This window comes from Arachis ipaensis, chromosome B1, assembly GCF_059453495.1.
Source record: "Arachis ipaensis isolate K30076 ecotype BB chromosome B1, ASM5945349v1, whole genome shotgun sequence".
In the NCBI taxonomy this organism is placed as follows: Eukaryota; Viridiplantae; Streptophyta; class Magnoliopsida; order Fabales; family Fabaceae; genus Arachis; species Arachis ipaensis.
The window spans coordinates 70035813-70052233 of record NC_142436.1 but is presented as its reverse complement, the minus strand read 5'-3'; the positions used below and the strand labels follow the sequence as shown (position 1 = coordinate 70052233).

General features: G+C 38.2%; 1 non-coding gene across 1 annotated transcript; it reads left to right on the top strand.

Moving 5' to 3' along the window:
• The first annotated feature begins 3240 nt into the window (after positions 1 to 3240).
• LOC148576957 (small nucleolar RNA R71) lies at positions 3241 to 3348 on the top strand. The gene has a single exon (XR_015903710.1). It is a non-coding gene; the product is annotated as a small nucleolar RNA R71 (small nucleolar RNA).
• Positions 3349 to 16421: the final 13073 nt, after the last annotated feature.

The window sequence follows — 16421 nt, the reverse complement described above, 5'->3', positions numbered from 1 at the left end:
CTTCAGACTGGTTGCTAGTAGGAATAATTGAGCGTTGAATGAACTCCAACCATCCTCTAGCTACAGGCTTAAGGTCCAGTCTTCTCAATTGAATCGGCTTGCCTCTTGAGTCAACTTTCCATTGAGCTCCTTCCACACATATGTCCACGAGGACTTGGTCCAACCTTTGATCAAAGTTGACCCTTCTAGTGTAGGGGCGTGTATTTTCTTGCATCATTGGCAAGTTGAACACCAACCTTACATTTTCCGGATTGAAATCTAAGTATTTCCCCCAAACCATTGTAAGCCAATTCTTTGGATTCGGGTTCCTACTTTGATCATGGTTCCTAATGATCCATGCGTTTGCATAGAACTCTTGAACCATTAAGATCCCGACTTGTTGAATAGGATTAGAAAGAACTTCCCATCCTCTTCGTCTAATCTCTTGTCGGATCTCCGGATATTTGCTCTTTTTGAGCTTAAAAGGGACCTCAGGGATCACCTTTTTCTTGGCCATAACTTCATAGAAGTGGTCTTGATGGACCTTAGAGATGAATCTCTCCAACTCTCATGACTCAGAAGTGGAAGAAATTGCCTTCCCTTTCCTCTTTCTTGAGGTTTCTCTGGACTTAGGTGCCATTAATGGTTATGGAGAAACAAAAAGTAATGCTTTTACCACACCAAACTTAAAAGGTTTGCTCGTCCCCGAGCAAAAGAAGAAAAAAAGAAGGAGAAGAAGAAGAAAAATAGAGGAGAGGGAGATAGGTGTGTATTCGGCCAAGGGGAAGAAGAGAAGGTTGTGTTGTGTGAAAATGAAGAAGGAATGAGGGGTTTATATAGGAGTGGGGGGAGGTTTAGGGTTCGGCCATTAGGGTTGAGTCTGGGTGGGAAATGAATTTGAATTTGTAGGTAGGTGGGGTTTTTTTTGGGAAGAAAGGATGGATGTGAGGGGTGAAGAGGTGATGGGGAAGAGTGATTGAGGTGAATGGTGGAGGGTATTTGGGGAGGAGTGTTATGAAAAGATGTGAGAGAGAGAGTTAGGGTATGTGGGGATCCTGTGGGGTCCACAGATCCTGAGGGTATCCTGTGGGGTCCACAGATCTAGAGGGGTCAAGGACTTAGCATCCCTGCTCCAATTAGGCATGCAAAACGCTCTTTGTATGCAATACTGACGTTTAACGCTAGACTACTGCCTGTTTTTGGCGTTAAACGCCCAAATGTAGCCTGTTTCTGGCGTTTAACGCCAGGTTGATGCTTGTTTCTGGCGTTAAACTCCAGCTAGGTGCTTGTTTCTGGCGTTTAACGCCAGCTTGATGCTTCTTTCTGGTGTTAAACGCCAGTTTGATGCTTCTTACTGGCGTTTAAACGCCAGTAAGTTCTTCCTCCAGGGTGAGCTGTTTTTAATTCTGTTTTTGATTTTTCAGTAGTTTTTGTGACTCCACATGATCATCAACCTAAAAAAAATAAAATAACAATAGAAAATAAATAAATATAATTAAATCACATTGGGTTGCCTCCCAACAAGCACTTCTTTAATGTCAATAGCTTGACAGTGAGCTCTCATGGAGCCTCACAGATATTTAGAGCATTGTTGGGACCTCCCAACACCAAACTTAGAGTTTGAGTGTGGGGGTTCAACACCAAACTTAGAGTTTGGTTGTGGCCTCCCAACACCAAACTTAGAGTTTGACTGTGGGGCTTTGGTTGACTTTGCAGTGAGAGAAGCTTTTCATGCTTCCTCTCCATGGTTACAGAAGGAGATCCTTGAGTTTTAAACACCAGGTTGTCCTCATTCAGTTGAAGGACTAACTCTCCTCTGTCCACATCAATCACAGCTTTTGCTGTGGCTAAGAAGGGTCTTCCAAGGATGATGGATTCATCCTCATCCTTCCCAGTGTCTAGGATTATGAAATCAGCAGGGATGTAAAGGCCTTCAACCTTTACTAACATGTCCTTTACTAGTCCATAAGCTTGTTTTCTTGAGTTGTTTGCCATCTCTAATGAGATTCTGGTAGCTTGCACCTCAAAGATCCCAAGTTTCTCCATTACAGAGAGTGGCATAAGGTTAATGCCTGACCCCAGGTCACACAGAGACTTCTCAAAGGTCATGGTGCCTATGTTACAGGGAATTAGAAATTTACCAGGATCCTGTTTCTTTTAAGGTAATTTCTGCCTATCCAATGCATTCAGTTCATTGGTGAGCAAGGGAGGTTCATCTTCCCAAGTCTCATTACCAAATAATTTGACATTCAGCTTCATGATTGCACCAAGGTACTTAGCAACTTTCTCTTCAGTAATGTCTTCATCCTCTTCAGAGGATGAATACTCATCAGAGCTCATGAAGGGCAGAAGCAGGTTGAATGGAATCTCTATGTTCTCTGTATGAGCCTCAGATTCATTTGGTTCCTTAAAAGGAAACTCCTTATTGGTCACTGAACGTCCCAGGAGGTCTTCCTCACTAGGATTCATGTCCTCCTCCTCCTCTCTGGGTTCGGCCACACCAAGTAAGGTTATGGCCTTGCACTCTCTTTTTGGATTCTCTTCTGTATTGCTTAGGAGAGTACTAGGAGGAGTTTCAGTGATTCTTTTACTCAGCTGGCCCACTTGTGCCTCCAAATTTCTGATGGAGGACCTTGTTTCATTCATGAAACTTAGAGTGCCCTTAGATAGATCAGAGACTATATTTGCCAAGCTAGATGGATTCTGCTCAGAATTCTCTGTCTGTTGCTGAGTGGATGATGGAAAAGGCTTGCTATTGCTAAACCTGTTTCTTCCACCATTATTAAAACCTTGTTGAGGCTTTTGTTGATCCTTCCATGAGAAATTTGGATGATTTCTCCATGAGGGATTATAGGTGTTTCCATAGGGTTCACCCATGTAATTTACCTCTGCTATTGTAGGGTTCTCAGGATCATAAGCTTCTTCTTCAGAAGATGCCTCTTTAGTACTGTTGGATGCAGCTTGCAATCCATTCAAATTCTGAGAAATCATATTGACTTGTTGAGTCAATATTTTTTTCTGAGCCAATATGGCATCCAGAGTATCAATTTCAAGAACTCCCTTCCTCTGAGGCATCCCATTACTCACAGGATTCCTTTCAGAAGTGTACATGAACTGGTTATTTGCAACCATGTCAACGAGTTCCTGAGCTTCTGTAGGCGTTTTCTTTAGGTGAATGGATCCACCTGCAGAATAGTCCAATGACATCTTTGATAATTCAGACAGACCATCATAGAATATATCCAGGATGGTCCATTCTGAAAGCATGTCAGAAGGACACTTTTTGGTCAGTTGCTTGTATCTCTCCCAAGCTTCATAGAGGGATTCACCTTCTTTCTATTTGAAGGTTTGAACATCCACTCTAAGCTTGCTAAGCTTTTGAGGAGGAAAGAACTTGGCTAAGAAAGCCGTAACCAGCTTATCCTAAGAGTTCAGGCTATCTTTAGATTGAGAGTCCAACCATATTCTAGCTCTGTCTCTTACAGTAAACGGGAAAAGCATAAGCCTGTAGACCTCGGGATCAACCCCATTGGTCTTAACAGTATCACAGATTTGTAAGAATTCAGTTAAGAACTGAAAAGGATCTTCTGATGGAAGTCCATGAAACTTGTAATTCTGTTGCATCAGAGAAACTAATTGAGGCTTTAGCTCAAAATTGTTTGCTCCAATGGCAGGGATTGAGATGCTTCTTCCATGTAAGTTGGAATTTGGTGCAGTAAAGTCACCAAGCATCTTCATTACATCTCCACCATTATTATTATTTTCGGCCATCTCTACTTCTTTTTCGAAAATTTCAGTAAAGTCTTCTTCAGAGTGTTGTGTTTTAGCTTCTCTTAGCTTCCTCTTCAGAGTCCTTTCATGTTTCGGATCAGCTTCAACAAGAATATTCTTGTCCTTGCTCCTGCTCATATGAAAAAGAAGGGAACAGAAAATAATAGGGATCCTCTTTGCCACAGTAAAGAGGTTCCTTTATGTGAGTAGAAGAGAAGAAAAAGAATTCGAACACAGAAAGAGGGAGAGGGTTCGAATTTTTAAGAAGAAGAGAAGTGTTAGTAGATAGATAAAATAATTAGAAAGAGATGAGGGGGAGAATTCGAAAATAAAATAAAATAAAAATATTTTTTTGTTTTTAATTTAAAATTAAAGTTAAAATTCGAAAATTAAAAGAGAAACAAAATAAAATTAAAATTTAAAACAATTAGTTAATTAAAAAGAATTTTGAAAAAGGGGTTAGTAGTTTTTGAAAATTAGAGAGGGAAAAGTAGTTAGGTGGTTTTGAAAAAGATAAGAATCAAAATAAAAAGTTAAGTAGTTAATTGAAAAAGATTTGAAAATCAATTTTGAAAGGATAAGAGGTTAGAAAAGATTTCGAAATTGATTTTGAAAAAGATGTGATTGACATTGAAAAAGATATGATTGAAAATAATTTTGAAAAAGATTTGAATTTAAAAAAATTTGATTTTGAAAATTGAAGTTGATTACTTGACTAACAAGAAACAAAAAGATATGATTTTAAAATTTAAAGATTGAACCTTTCTTACTAGGCAAGTAACAAACTTAAAATTTTTGAATCAATCACATTAATTGTTAGTAAAGATTTTGAAATTATGAAACCAAATAAGAAAAAGATTTTTGAAAATCAATTTGAAATTTTCGAAAATTATGAAATAAAAATGAAAATGATTTGATTTTTGAAAAAAAAGAATTGAAAAAGATAGAATTTTTAAATTGAAAATTTGATTTGACTCATAAGAAACAACTAAATTTTAAAAAGTTTTGAAAAATTCAAGTCAAATTTTCGAAAATTTATGAGAAAATAAGGGAAAGATATTTTTTTGATTTTCGAATTTTTAATGAAGAAAGAGAAAAACAACCCAAAGTCTCAAAACATGAAAATTATGAATCAAAACACATGATGCATGCAAGAACACTTTGAATGTCAAGATGAACACCAAGAACTTATTTTTGAAAATTTTTTAAGAAAAGAAAAACATGAAAGACACCAAACTTAGAAATTTTCAAACTTTGGACACTAACAAATTGAAAATGAATATGAAAAACAAGAAAAGACACAAAACATAAAAATGCAAAGATCAAACAAAGCAAATCGTCAAGAACAACTTGAAGATTATGAAGAACACCATGCATGAGTTTTCAAAAATTTTAATGAAATTAAAAAGATGCAATTGACACCAAACTTAAAATTCGCCACTAGACTCAAACCAGAAACATAAAATATTTTTGGTTTTATGGTTTTATTAATTTTTTTTGGTTGTTTTTTTCGAAAATTAATTGGAAAAAGAAAATTAAGGATTTCAAAATTTTTAATGAGAATTCTAGGAATCATTCAACGTTAGTCTAAAGCTCCGGTCCAGAAATTAGACGTGGCTCACTAGCCAGCCAAGCTTTCAGTGAAAGCTCCGGTCCAAAACACTAGACATGGCCAATGGCCAGCCAAGCTTCAGTAGATACAAATCAGGCATATAACAACTGATTAGATGAGAGTCCAAGGACTCTTTCCATGATAAGTGGAAGCCTCAGTCCAAAAATTTAGACATGGCTTGACAGCCAGCCAGGCTTCAACAGATCATGAAGAAACTCTAGAATTTATTCTTAAAAATTCTGAAGTCATAGAATAATTTAATTTCTAAATATAATTTTTTTTGAAAATTTTTCAAAAATAAAAGAATAAAAACAAAAAGCTTAAAATTAAAATAAAATTACCTAATCTGAGCAACAAGATGAACCGTCAGTTGTCCAAACTCGAACAATCCCCGGCAACGGCGCCAAAAACTTGGTGCACGAAATCCTGATCGTTCATTCCTTGGTAACGGCGTTAAAGACTTAATACGCACGTTCATAATCTTAGTTCTTTGTCACAACTTTGCACAACTAACCAGCAAGTGAACTGGGTCGTCCAAGTAATAAACCTTACGTGAGTAAAGGTCGATCCCACGGAGATTGTCGGCTTGAAGCAAGCTATGGTCACCTTGTAAATCTCAGTCAGGCAGATTCAAATGGTTATAGAGTTTTAATAATTAAAAGAAATAAAACATAAAATAGGATAGAGATACTTATGTAATTCATTGGTAAGAATTTCAGATAAGTGTCTGGAGATGCTTAGTTCCTTCTGAATCTCTGCTTTCCAACTGCTTTCATCCAATCCTTCATACTCCTTTCCATGGCAAGCTGTATGTTGGGCATCACCGTCATCAATGGCTACATCCCGTCCTCTCAGTGAAAATGGTCCAAAATGCGCTGTCACCGCACGGCTAATCATCTGTCGGTCCTCAATCATACTGGAATAGGATTCAGTAATCCTTTTGCGTCTGTCACTACGCGCAGCACTCACGAGTTTGAAGCTCGTCATAGCCATCCCTTCCCAAATCCTACTCGGAATACCACAGACAAGGTTTAGACTTTCCAGATCTCAAGAATGGCCACCATTAATTCTAGCCTATACCACGAAGACTCTGATCTTAGATCAGGAGGCTAAGAGATATGCATTCAAGCTTGTTTGCATGTAGAACGGAAGTGTTTGTCAGCCACGCGTTCATAAGTAAAAATGATGATGAGCGTCACATAATCATCACATTCATCATGTTCTTGTATGTGAATGGATATCTTAGAGAAGAAATAGGCTTGAATTGAATAGAAAAACAATAGTACTTTGCATTAATTCATGAGGAACAGCAGAGCTCCACACCTTAATCTACGGTGTGTAGAAACTCTATCGTTGAAAATACATAAGTAAAAATAGGGTAGACATGGCCAAGTGGCCAGCCTCCCATGGAGGTCTCAGAATGTAAAAGTTACATAATGTGTTCCAGAGATTTTTAACACAATAGTAAAAAGTCCTATTTATACTAAACTAACCCCTTTTCCATGCGAAACCCTACCCGTCGCGCCCCATAACCCCCCTTCTTCTTCTCTTCTCTGCAACTCCCTCCCTCCTCTGCAACCACCACCACCGCACCCAACCACCCAGCTCCGACCACCGCAATTGCCGCACCACCGCCGACCACCCGAACCCGCCGCGACACCCATCCCCCCTCTCTTCTTTCTTCCCTTCCATCCTCCTCTGCCACTGCCCCCCCCCCCCCCCCCCCCGCGGCCAGCGCCGACCACCATGCCACCAACGCCGCCTCCCACCACCACAACGCTCACCTACCTCCCTTCTAACCCACCCGCCACCATTAACCCCAAACCGAAGCCCCCTGCCACCGCCCCTGCTCCACCACCGCGCCGCCGTGCTCCCTCCCAGCGCCGCCGTATCACCACCACCATCTCTCTGCCCTCACCTCTGTTCATACACATACCAGGTTCTGCCGAACGCCAAATTCTCTATCACTTGTAGTTATTTGCTTATTTTTCAGATTATGTTCGAATTAGGCTAGTTAGAGATGCATGTTTGTAGTGGATATTAGGTAGTTAGGTAGCTAGGATGTCATTAGTGGATTTAGGCCTGATAATTGCGCCGTTCTTGTTACTTGTTTTATCTATTTCGCGATTCTGATTTTGCTGTGATGTTCATATTGTTCATACATTGTTCTTGCTGCTGTTACACTGCTCTTTCATGTTCATGTTATTTGTGTCTATTTGCAGCTCTACTTAAATTCATATGAACTGTTTTTCTTGTTGTTTATTACCCGGGAATGTCCAATTTTCACTACAAGAAAAATGGCCTATGGCCATGCTTTTTTTTGCCACGCTTTAAAAGCGTGGCCAAAAGTGGTCAATGGCCATGCTTTTATTAGGGTAGCAATTGAAGAGAGATTTGGCCACGTTTTTTTTGCTACTCTTCAAAAGCGTGGCGAAAAAAGTCAATGGCCATGCTTTTATGAGGGTGGCATTTGATTAGAGATTTGGCCACGCTTTTTTTTTGCTACACTTAAAAAGCGTAGCCATAGAGAGAAACAGGCACGCTTTTAAAGCGTGGTGACAGAGTTTCATTATTGGGTCATTTTAAAAGCGTAGCCATTTCCTACAAGTCTTTTGGCACGCTTCAAAAGCGTGGCCAAAAGGTTCCAAAGGAAAAAAAAACGTTTCAATTAAGTGCCTTCGAAATGACCTTGACTTACACAATTGGCACACCCTCTCTCTTCGAAACTTCATCTTTCTCCATCTTCATGGTGCACTGGCCGTATCCCGTTTCTCCCTCTTTCAAAGAACCTAAACCCTAACTCGTTCAGATGGCAGCGGTTAACCCTCTCTTCATTATCCCTCACCCTAAACACTGACGATTAACTTTCTCTTCAGCACTCCAAAGAAAATCGAAGAACCCTAGCACTCCGTGACGAACCACAGCACTCTGCGAAGAACATCGCCGATGCCGCAATGCCTCCGTCGATGCTCCCTTCACCGCCGCTCCCTTATTCGCTGCAAACCCCTAACCCCTTTCCATTTTTCACTGGGCTATCGAGCCAGTAGGTAGCAGCGTCTTCATCCTCTGCGCCCTCCATCGTCGAGTCCCGTCTAGCCATCGTCGTGCAGTGCCTCTCCCTTTCTGACGGCCACCACGTCTTCCTCCACTTCCTACACTACAGTCCTTTCAACACAGAGCTAGGGATTGGACATTGCAAGGTTCATGGAAACTTCACAACTTTGAACTTCTGTATTTCCAATTTTTTTTCTTCTTTTCATCATTCTCACTCTTCGATCTCTCCAAGAATCTCATTCTCCTCTCTTCCTTCAGTGATTCAAAGGAGTTTTGCTTCGAATTTTTTTCCTTTTTCCCAGTGAGGGTTTTTGTGTTACGGAGAGAGCGAGAGAGAGAGAGAGAGAGAGAGAATGATGATGAAGCCTCTGACTCAGGTTGGTTCTTGATTTTTTTTGTCTGATTTTTCATTGCTTCTATTTGTTTTTCTGTTCTGTTCTTGAGTTAATTCTAGTCTGTTCCTAAGTATTTCAGTTCTTGATTTTTGTTATAATTTTTAATTTTTCTTGATTCTTGGTTGGCATATTTTCTGTAGTTCTCTAGTATTCTATTGGCTGCTATTCTTGATTCTTGATTTTTGTTATGATTTTTTAATGCTTCTATTTTTTTCTGTTCTGTACTTGAGTTGATTCTGTTCTTGATTTTTGGTTCTTGATTTTTCACTGCATCTATTTTTTCATTGATCGATTCTGCTCTTGATTTCTGTTCTTGTATTTTGTCTGCATCATTTTTTCACTGCCAGTTTCTCTTCTGTTCTTGATTCTTGATTTTTGTTGATTTTGAATTTGTTTTCTAACTTTTGGACAAATACTGTGCTGATTTCACTGTCTACATAATGCATTGGCAATTTCTTTGGAGTTATGTTAAGTTTATAGCCTCTAACGGATAAGTGAATCTTCCCTCTAATTTACCTCATGTTTTCACTTAGAAAGTTAATCCATACATATATATCCACCAAGAAATTCTAGTTATGTCTTTCAACATTATAATGGGAAGTTCCATGGATAGGTTCATCTATCTTTTAACTATTGTAAAATATTCTTAGGTAAAATACTTTTATTTATGAATAATAATAGAATGTCATGATACCTCTATGATTTTTCTGTCTTGTTTGCCATCAGTTGACTTAGCTAGAGAACTTGTAATATCATGTTATTTTAAAAAACATGTAATGTGCTGCATATCAAAGATGGTTTCTATATGTATTTTGTAAAAACCATCATTCTAATATAATGGTTTGGTTATTTAGGTCCTGCTCAGTCAGTGGTTTGGGAAGCCATGGTGCCTTCCAAAAAGGGACTTGTGTGGGTTGTCCTAAGGCTTCTTCTGTTGAGAAGCTAACAAAAGACTTATGCACTAGTTAATTGATGAGCAATGATATCAATGATGTAGTTAATTGAGCAAAACATCTCTTTACAAAACATCATATTCATATTTTTCTACATTTGATTTCCAGGGTTTCTACAATGCAAACAAATTTGCCAAGCTTGTGAGAAGAAGAGAGTTCATGGCCAGCGCCGCTGAGGGAACCACCGGGGCTCTTACCTGCGGCACTTGTAGCTGCCATAGAAACTTCCATAGAAGAAAGGAACTAGCTGCACCATCCAGGTAGCTGCTACCTCGTTTCTTTCTTTCTTAACACAAACATGGATACTTCAATTCTACTTAGCTTCTAAAATTAAACAAAATGTTTGAAACTACTACTGTTTCAATTATCTAGTTTTATTATTATTATTCAATTGTGGGGATTCTTGTTTTGTTATTGTTAAAGTGGGGTTTGATTTATTGATGGGGCTCATCAATGTGTAGAGTTCCATTTTGCTTTGTTGTATGTTAAAATTTAATAGAAAAGTGTGGGCTTAAATGAGAGTGTTTATTTTTAGGCAGGACTATTATTATGATAAAACAAATTAAATATATATGGTGGGGATCCTAGATTCTTCGGGGAAATGTTACTTTAAGTAGCCATCATTTTGTAGTTCTATTCACGCTTTTGTCCTAAAGTAAGACCAAATTAAAATTTAATGGCAAATTTGAATTTCTGATGAAAGAAATAATTAACTTATCCCAAGCTTGATGTTATGAGAAAACTATCAATCAACAACTTGATCCTTTATCCCAACTCTAATAATATGTATTTGGATGGTAATTAACTTATCCCAGCTTGAATGTTTTTTTTCTATTTTCCTTCAATTCTGAGTTAGGTGCAGGCTCCAGCTGTGCAAATTCAAGAGCAAATTGTTTAATTAGTAATTGATTTTTTATGTCTTATTTTAAAGATTCAGACTATGTATTTAATTATTTTTCCCCTCTAAATACTATTTAGTTATAATTTGTATTTTTGCTACTTTCCTAAGAAAATCATTTACAAATTATCACTAAATTTGACATACACTTATATTATATCAATTTATATTTCATTAAAAAAAAGTATCTTCTTTTTGGGCTATTATTTGCTTGGTACTATGTTTAATAGAGGGAGGGGCTGAATTTAATGAAAGTCATAAGTCTCATGAGAGGAGCAATAATAAGATACCACTAGTTTAGATGGTTGGATATTTATTGTAGCTCAAATTCAATATTGCATTATAAGAATATTCTATCTTGCATGTTCTTATCTTATAACTTACTTCCCTGAACTTAACAGTGCAGTTAAAAACTGAAATTTGGTTCAGCCATCAATTTACTAAGTTTAGCTTTTGTGTTTTTTCATTGATCGAGCTTGTTCCCTAAGATTGTGTTGGAGTTCTAGCACTGTTAGTATTTCAAATTAGTTCATGATTACTTCAATTTGTACTATTTTGTTCGCTTTAGTATTAATCTTTGATTTGGCTTTATAATATGACTAGTTGAGCTGTTTATGTAGCCTTATATTAAGTTGAAAGTGAGGAAGTTTTGTCTAGTTGGTCTAAACAGAACACAACAAGGTTCATTCTCTTACCGTGCCTTCATTCTTAATCCACTAAGTTATACATAATATTTTACTGATTAATTGTTTTTTTCCCTGGAAGAGTCATATTTATTGTTCTATTATTCTAGATGTTCAAAACTTTGGTGCTTATATTTGTTTATCCTATTTAGTAGAACCAGTGCGGGCCTAGGGGAAGCGAGGCATTACCTGCTGGTATAGTGTCCAGTACTTCCAACTTTGAAACACGACCTCTATGGGATATTCCTGCCGTAAGGAAGAAGCATCATCAGCGGAGACAAGTTGTAAGTTTCAGTCAGTCATGAATAACTGAGTAAATATGATAATATAAAATTTTTACAGGACATTAAAATTAAGCTCTTTAATAAATGTGCTCATATACGAGGCCAAGATACTTAGGCAAGTGTCCATAATTAAAATTGAAATCATTTTGGAGATACCCTGCTCTGTTTGAGTTGGGCAAGATCACCACCATATACTGATATGGGAGTGTTTGGATAGATATCTTTTAAAAGTTTGTCCTCTCCTTATAGATGTATTTTTATTCTTTATTGTTTGTGTTTGAAGTTATTGATATAGCTTACATAATCTTTTTAATTGACACTTCAATGGCATGAAACATGTATCATGATATAATAGTTTTAGTTACTTTTCATTTCTTTATAGTATGCCTGACTTGCTTATACTTTATTAGAAGGAGGTAAACATGACTAGAAACTTGGAGTTTAAGAGTTCCATCAGCTTGTTGCAACCCAATTAATTCTGCCCTTAAGTTTGACTATAATCTTTGATGAAAGTGCAGCCTTTTGGTTAATATTGTGTTCTGCTATGGATATTTGTGTTATTTTCTTAATCTACATTTGCTATTGTGCTTTTAGATATTCTCTCTTGTCAAAGTTGGGTTGTCCCAGAATTGATGAAAAATGAGTAATTTCTTACAATTAGCCTTTCTAGATTGTCTTACAATTCCTGTGCTTTTGGTTGCAGGCATATGTGGAAAAGGTTCACAAGGCCTAGTGAATGCAGTTTAGAAAATTTAGCCACTTAATTTGTGGATTCTATTTTAGGAATTGTTATTTATTGTCTTAGATGTGTATTATGTTTCCTTACACCCAGATTTTTGTTTTAAGATGAGGACATTTTCCTTTGGGATAAGGACCTTGGAGTTTAAGAGTTCCACCCAGATAAGAATGTTGAAAACCATCTATGATTTCTGAAAATTAGAAAAAATATTTGATGCTCTTAGATTGTTTAATTAAAAACAAAATTGGTGGAAATTACTTCTGTTTTATTTTTTTTAAATGGACACTCCTATAATGTTACAAAATTTTAATGATTCTCAAATGATTTTTCAGTTATATATGTATCATTAAAAGTGAAGGGCTGGAGATTTCACAACCAGCACTTGATCCTCAACATTCTGAAAGGTCTTGCTGTGGAGATTTCACAACCAGCTTTGGAGATTTTTCAGTTACTTACTGTGCTTAGAACTGGGCTTCGACTTTCTTGGTATCCAAATTGAAAGGTCTTGCTGAGAGAAAAAAGCTAGAGGACTTGACAATTGGTCCAGTTCTCACTGTAAGTACATGTCTTTGATTTTGTTAAATTTAAAATTAAAATAAGTGTTGGCAGCTTCATACAATTGTGTATTATTCTCCCTAAGATATGATTTGTAGAGAGAGAACTACTCTTGAGTGCAGTAAGTGAGAAGATATGAACGAACTCTAGAGTTAATTGAAATAAGTTATACATAACTATTCTAGTGTAAATAGAGAAAATTAAATAGAAGAAAAGCATAGCTTAACGAAAAGCTTTTTAAGATGCATATACTCACAATCATGTTCTTACATACTTTTGGTTGTTGTTCTTGCAGAAGGACATACAAAATTGGAGGTTGTGATTTAAGCAGCATTGCTCCTCCTTGTACTAGGTAAAGTTTCCGTAATAAGTAATTCAATTGGCTTTCTCTTTACTTTCCTAGACATGAAGGAAGATTATCTATTTTCCTCAGGTGGATTGAAATGATGGCTCCTATTTTCTCAAGAGCTGCATGGCATTGCGTTTGGTATATGATCCAGGTGGATTGAAATGATGGCTCCTGGATTAGTAATATGTAATTCAAGTATGGTAGCTTGCTTAGAATCTTCGTTAGCTTGGGTACTAGTAGTGTTTTTTTGTTTCATTAAAAACTAGTGGTCTCTTTTGTAACTTCCTTCTGATTCTAAAATTTTTTCTCTTATGTAATAATATGTAAAGGAAGTAGATAATGTAATAGTTGTTGTAATGATTTTGATTTTTGGTATTTTGTTAGAGCATGTCATGTGATCAATCACACTATATTTGGTGACAAGTTTATAAATATTGGATTAGTTGATTTAAAATTAATGGTTATTGTATAAATTTTACAATTATCTATGAATTTTATAAGATTTTATTACAAAGATTAGAAAAAGAACAATAGAACCTGAACAAAGTTATAGCTACGCTTTAAAAGCGTAGCCATATCTCTTGCTATTGGCACGCTTTAAAAGCGTAGCCATATCTTTTGCTACTGGCACGCTTTAAAAGCGTAGCGATATCTCTCGCTGTTGGCACGCTTTAAAAGCGTAGCCGTATCTCCAGCTATTGGCACGCTTTAAAAGCGTACCGATATCTTTCACATACGGCCACGCTTAAAAACGTGGCAATAGATAAAAGCGTGGCGACAGAAAAAGCGTGGCCATAGGTTACCAAAGGCGTGGCGATAGAGCAACCGGCACGCTAGCAGTTGTGACCCTTTCAAAAGCGTGCCGGTTGCTCAAAAAGCGTGGCGAAAAGCTATCGCTACGCTTTTTTCAACTTTTTGCCACTCTTTAAAAGCGTAGCAAAATCCTGGTTTTCTTGTAGTGTTTAGCTGGAATGCTGCCCAATTTTTTGTAAATTATTTTCATGTATTAAGTTTGGAAACTTCATATTTTGCCTTACTTGGCTACAATCAAACCAATTCATGACTGCTTGGGCTAGCATTCTTATTCCTTTTGGACCCCCTAGTTAATAACTTGCACTATTGATGATTTCATGTTAGTTTTGCAACTTTTCTATCCTTCTGCATTATCATCAATAACCTGATGTTTTTGCTTGAATATGAGTTGATTAATCTTTAAATTTGTGAATTTCTTGTTACCTAGGAAACATTTATCATACCACTTACTTTAACTTTCTTTCTCCTAACTCACTGCTTTCCACTTTCCAACCTCTTTTTCACTCCTAACCATTTTATCCTTCAAACTTCTCTTTTCGGTTTTTAACTAACTACTTTAACTTTTTAACTCAAGGCATGATTATTGTTTTTCCTAATTAACATGAATTCTACTTATATTATATTTTGGATTGTTATTTTTCATCTCAGATTTTTAACTCAAATACAGTCCATAATGCACATATACTTAACTCATTTCATAATTCTACTGCTCTTTTGCCACTGTGTGCTTATATTGCTATTATTCTATTTGCCTACTTGTTTTCTTGCTTTGTTCTTCAATTATATCCTGGAATTTCTGCTTTTCAGGATGTCTGACCCTCAGCGCAAAGGAAAAGGCAAAGCAACCACTGGCAAAGAAAAAGAGGCGAATCCTTTATGTCCATCCTCGACATTATGCATGACGACTCCTGGCGGGAAAAGCACTTTAACCCGTAGGAAAAGGCTGACCAGCTCCTCACTGCCTATGATCCAGTTAAATTTACAAAAAGATACTGTGAGCTAAAGTATCCAGTGTTTGCCACTTCCAGGAACCTGTACTTGGAGAGAACTCTAAAAATTCCAGAAGAACTACTGCAGTACACCTCCGAACAGATAAAACAGAGAGGCTGGTTCTTCTTGGAGAGAAACTTGACAGAGGTCAATGCTTCCTGGGTCAGAGAGTTTTACAGTAACTATTTCAAGACTTTCCTGGATGCAGTGCACCTCAGAGGGAAACAGATTTTACTCACTGAGGAAGCCATTGAGGACATCCTCCACCTTCAGCCTAAATCAGATCAGCCTGACGGTTACCAAAAGGCTGAGGAGGATATGCACTTTATGAGATTTGACTGGGATATTGTCAAGCAGAGAATAGCCCTTGATCCTACTGTCCCATGGGTCATGGGAAAGAACACAGTGGTGCCTAAGGGAATCAAGCTGATTTACCTGAATGATGAGGCTCGGCTTTGGCACCAGATTCTGAGCAACTATGTGATGCCGAGCACTCATGAGACAGAGCTGCCCGCTGCTATGATCACCCTCATCTGGTGTGTGATGGAGGGTAAGGACCTGTATCTTCCACAATTCATCCGGTATTACATGGCCAGGGTCCATGTCAAAGGCATCCTCCCTTTCCCTTATCTGGTTACCCAGCTAGGCCGTCGAGCTGACGTGCCTTGGGAGCTTGCTGATGAGAAGCCACTTGCTGCGGACTACAAGAAGATTATCCCTCACAGTAGGAAGTTTCAGGCTTTAGGCCACAAACCCCCATTCCTCACCGCTTCTGATGAGACAACCACACCTTCAGCTGCCCTTTCTTCATCCACCGCTGCACCAGCTACCACTACTACCCCTCCACCTGCCTCCGAGCCTATTTACCACCTCGTGTACCGCCTATTTCAGCAGTTGGACCAGATGGAGCGCCGCAACCGGCGGCGATATGAGAGATCTGAGCGTCGCAACAAGCGACGCTACGAGCACCTCAAGTTGATGATCCGATCCGGCGGCGACATCCCCTCCGAGCCTGACACACCATTAGAGCCATCTGAGGAGGAAGTGGACGAGCATGAGGAGGAGACATATGCACAGAGAGAGGCTGAGCAGGCTGGAACAGAGCAGGCTGCGCCACATCATGAGGAGCCACACCAGATTCAGGCCGTAGACCCAGAGATCCCTCTACAGTCAGCGCTTCCACTGCAGCAGACAGATCCTCCTACACTTATCCAGTCTACAAACCCTCAGGCCACCACAGAGACACCAGTAGCCCATCCTTCCGGTGATGGCACTTCTTCACACCTAGCTTGAGTGAGCATCGAGGACGATGCTATATTTTAAGTGTGGGGAGGTCGCCATCCCTG